Source organism: Tupaia chinensis, unplaced genomic scaffold (genome assembly GCF_000334495.1).
Source record: "Tupaia chinensis unplaced genomic scaffold, TupChi_1.0 Scaffold000057_1, whole genome shotgun sequence".
Classification (NCBI taxonomy): Eukaryota; Metazoa; Chordata; class Mammalia; order Scandentia; family Tupaiidae; genus Tupaia; species Tupaia belangeri.
The window spans coordinates 1378937-1383994 of record NW_006159515.1 but is presented as its reverse complement, the minus strand read 5'-3'; the positions used below and the strand labels follow the sequence as shown (position 1 = coordinate 1383994).

Genomic DNA, 5058 nt, shown 5'->3' with positions numbered 1-5058 from the left:
GACACTGGAGGCTTACACTTGCGAGGTCTTCCACTCCTTCTGAGAGCTGACCTGACATTCCTGAGGAGATACTGCTAAAAGACTTTCTAGTCCTTATCATCTGCATGTTGAATTATTCCTGAATGTCGTGGGCTAACCCCATGGCCTGATGAAATGTGAGCTAGACCCCACATGACTGACTGCACAGTTCAAGTTCCAGATTGGTTTCTAGAAAAACATGCCAGGCACAAAATTCTGAAAGGAGGGAGAAAGGGAGAAGAAATTGTGGCATGACCTTGACCCATTGGGAAGTGCTTTCTCTCTTTCTTTCTTTCTCTTCCTCTTGGTGAACTCATAAGCCCTGTGAACAATGAAAATAAATAAATAAATAAATAAAAAGACTGCCTCAACATGATTATAAACCATTCTAAATTTATTCCAGTTGATTGATCGGCTCACTCATTCATTCATTCACTCACTCAGTTATCCAGTCATTAACTTTAACAAGCAAACCCTACTTATCATCTACTAAGCCCTAGCCACTTTGAGAAATGTGGTAGAAGCAGACTAAAGGTAACCTTCGCCCACCAACATTTTCCAATCAAGTGTAAGTGCAGGTAACAAATAACCAGTTTTATGGCATACACACTGATGTGGAATAGAACCAGTGATGGAGAGGAACCAATGTCTAGTTTCAGATCTGCATCTGTGAGCAGTGGGAGAGCACACTTTTGAAGGGCTTAGTGATCTTGGGAGACACCAGCAAATGCAGTAATGGAGGGAAAGAAAGTGACATTTACTGAGAACAGGGTTGGCCATACATTTTATATGTACTCACATATACAGACACACACAATACCCTTGAATAGAAACACATATATGTATACACCAATGTGCATAGGCATGCTTATGTACCTACATGCATGCATACACATATTAGTATAGAAACATACGTGCGTTCACATGTAAATATTTTCTCTTTTTTGCAAGAACATCTAACAGCATCTGTCTTAGTAATTTTAATTATGTGCTACTTTGTGGTTAGCTAGAGGCACTATGTTGAATAGTTGATCTGCAGACCTCATTTATCTTGAATTACTGGAACGTCATATCCGTAACTAGCATTTTCCATTCTCCTCTCTCCTCAGTCCCTGGCCACTTCCATTCTACTCTCTGTTTCTATGAATTTGACTATTTAGATATCACGTTAAGTGACATCATGCTGTATTTGTTTTCTGCGTCTGTCTTATTTTATTTAGCATAATGTCCTCCATGGTTTCGCACACATTTAAAAAAATTCTCCTCGTAACTATCCTGAGGTATTAATATTTCCATTTTTGCAAGTAATTATATTAAATGATACACAGTGTAAAACTTGCCAAATGTACTCTGAATCTACCCATTTCTGACTTTAAAGTGACTGTTCTGAAACAATTTCCTTAGGAACGAGGTACAATGCCTAGTCCCCAGTGCCCTACTGTGAACGCTGTACCTGGGTCAGGAAGGAAACAGAAGTGGTTACTCTGGCAAGCTTTCTTCGGTGATGGGAGTCACCCAGGTTCTTTCTGTGCCCAGATTCTTTCTTAGGTTCTCGATCACTATGGTAACAGCACAGTTCTAATGCCTTTCCCAGGAGCTAATCTCTCAGTGAAGAACTACTCAGCCCTGCTAAGGAGTACCACCTAGGTAACACATGTCTCCATGTTAATAATCCCCTTTCAGAAAGTTTGGGTCTTAGATAATCCAGTTCAGCAATTCAGAAATTGCCTTTTATACCTTCAAGAGACTGTATATTGTATTATGCTGTGAATTTCTCGGTAGCTGTGAATCTGACATCTTAAAACATTCTGTCATGGACAATACAGGAAACAAACAGGGTTTCCACCTGGTGGCATTTTGGGGTTTACACATTAAATGTGTGCACTCTCCGGTCTGCAGACTAAGAAGCTCACTTACTTGAGAGAAGAAGAAAAGGGTCTGGGGAGGCACCAGAGTCTTACTTCCTCAGCCTTTGGAAAATACAGGGTGTTCCACATCTCAAACCAGGTCAGTATAGCTTCTAACCTTCTTCCCTTAGGTCAAAGTGCAAACATGGCAGGTGCTCACTGCTGCATGTGTTTCCCATCTACTTGGGGGGTGGGCATTGTGGTGTGCAATGCTCTGGTTGGGGTATAGTACTATTCACACCAGTGAATCGTACTGTCTTGGAGCAAAATCTGGAGGCTGGAACTGTGTCACTCAGGCTGGGCAGGTACGGAAGAATTCTAGAAGCCAACAGAGAAGAATCCTCACTAACTGCCACAAGAAGAGACAGCAAGGGTTCCCTGGCCCCCTGCAGCAGAGGAAGGATGCTTCACAGGACTTAGGAGATGCCTCAGCTGCCCAGGGGCTCTTCAGCACTCAGATTGCTCATCCCTGCCAGGTCTCAGGGTGAGTGACCCCTCTTTCTTGCAAAGCAAATGACCCAGATTTATCTCTAACTCCTGCTCCACATTTGCTTAAATTCCGACAGTCCTACATCATCTGCCGTCTCCCCCAGGTCCCTCCTTTTCCTTCCTTCTCCATATGTTCTTTCACAATGGATCTTCAGGATCTAATTTTTCAACAATTACAATGTTTCAACAAATGCAATTGGTTTCCATACATAACAGAAAAGATCTTTTCTGCAAATTCTACCAGGAATTTATAGAATAAGAAGAGAGGATGCATTTGCTTTCTTACTTCTTTCATTCTTTTTTGTTTTGATTTTTTGGAGAGTTTTTTTTTTTTTTTTTGCCATAGGACATATGCGCTAGCCAGAAAGATAGAGGGAGACAAAGACAGAAAACGAGATATCACCCTCCGGGAGTGATGGCCACACTGCAATCCCTTCTCCTCCATTCTCCTCTCGGGATCTTGGGCACACACGCACATGTGCCTGGAGTGAGTTTAAGTCACCAGGTATGGGACTCTAACCATGGTCGACTACATGGGAATCCAGCGACATAGACATTACGCCAACTGCTGGTCCCATCATTCTTATTTCTCTCATTTACATGAAAAACAAAGAGTAAAAGTGTCACATTGCCCTGTTAAAATGTAATTGCTATTACCTCTTAGAGAGAAATTAACTCTAAGAAAAACATACATAATGTCCCTAGACCCAGAGTGGTAAATTATTCAAAACAAAACAAAACAGAACAAAAAGGGATTTCCCAGAAAGGTCATCCAAATACATAAACGTCATCACTGATGATGAAGACATCTCCAACCCCCTAAAGTGAACTCTGAAGATTCCCTACTGTCTGTGGCCACTGTACCCAGTGCATTTTCTGTTTTGACATCTATCACATTTTCTTGCATTTACATATTAAATTTACTAGTTTTCAAGTTTTTTTGAAAATAGAGGCACTGAAGTATTCACTGTGGTATATAGTGTTGAACAAGATATCCAAGAAATTGTAGTGCTTAGTAATAATTAATTCATAGTAAAAAAATCTGTAGATGATCAAAAGAACACTTCACTTTATTAAAGGTTATTGGCCAGTTATTACGAATGGGGTAGGTATATGTGAAGTTATATGTTGATATTCATAGAGTTATATGCTGGCCCTCCTTTTTTCCAAACTGACAGGATTAGGAAATTCTTTGTATCTAATCAACTCTTCAGTTTCACCATCATATCAACAAACTATTCTGGAGCTTATAATAGTCACAAAGGGATATAAAAAAGGACCCAGTTTCATTACCACTTTCACAAATTAGCTTAGAGAATAGTGGTGGCTTGTGTAATCTCTGGGTTCTATGTCCTCTTCTGGAAACGAGTGGAGAGGTAGGATCACCTCTTGGTTCACTGACATTACCAAAATTCTATTCTTTGTGTGCAACAATTGTATGTAGATGCTGTAATAGCGGGACAATTTTAATACAAAGTTATATCATGCAGCTTTGCAGAAACATGTGTACACAATTACAGAATTTGTCACAACATTACAAGATGACAACCTGTTCTTTTACTTTCTTTAAACAAATTGTCTTAATGGCAATGGAAACTATTATTAGAAGCAATACCTAAATTTTACCTTTTGTAAAATTCAGAAAACCTTTTCTGCTTTTATTTTGGGGTAAAGACATTGAAAAATTACTGCTAGCTGACAAAAAAAGGGAAATGACAGTGTGTCTTAGTCATTAACATACTACCTAATTGCTGCGTTCATTTGATAAGGGTTAGAACATGTAGTTTTAATAGCTAGGTCTGTTTCTTAAAAAACAGAATTTGCAAAGACATTAATCTATGTGCTCCCAGTTTGCATCTCTGCGATACATTTGCAGGCTCATTCCTGTCATGGTAATGAGGTTTTTGCCACCACACGGCCCCAATGACAGTTGAATCCACAAACAGCAGTTCATCAATTGATTGCAGGTGTTTCCCCTTGGAAAATAAAAACTGCATGTACATACCAGGAGGTGAGGGAAAATCGATTTTCAACAGCCACACAATCTGGTGAGTTCTGAAATACGGCTTTGGGAAACAAATCCTCTTGCTGCTGTTTTCATATACAAATACATCGCATTTATAAGAGAGAAGGCACCAATAGCAATAAGGATTCATAAACTGAAAATTCAGTACAATATACCTAAAAAGAGACAAAAACTTTCTTTCAAGTTAATAAAAAATAAAATGTCAAGATATTAAATGTGGGTACTTTTTCTTTCTTTCTTTGTTTGTGGGAAAGGAAGAGGAAAAGTGAGAAATCATCTCCACCAAGGGAGATAGCCATGCTACAATCCCTTCTTCTCTGTTCTTTTCTCTGGATTTTGGACACACACGCACATGCATCCAGCATGATTTTCAAGCCACTGGGTCCAGGGCTCAAATTGTACTTGACTGTGTGGGAGTCCAGTGCCTTAACTAGCATACCACCTACTGGCTCCATCCATTAATATTGTTACAGAAGTTATTTACATCTCTGTAAATTCCTATCTAAAATATTTTTTAACGTCCACTGAAGAACAATTTCATGAAAAACATGCCGAAATTCAATTTAGGAAGCTCTCAGCAACATGCACAGAATTATATTCACCTAGTTCAGGATTTCA

At 39.4% G+C, this 5058-nt stretch overlaps 1 long non-coding RNA gene across 1 annotated transcript; it reads left to right on the top strand.

The window, feature by feature from the left end:
• Positions 1-1607: 1607 nt before the first annotated feature.
• LOC102487183 (uncharacterized) lies at positions 1608-2319 on the top strand. Its single transcript, XR_333469.1, has 3 exons — positions 1608-1665; positions 1918-2025; positions 2222-2319. It is a non-coding gene; the product is annotated as an uncharacterized LOC102487183 (long non-coding RNA).
• Positions 2320-5058: the final 2739 nt, after the last annotated feature.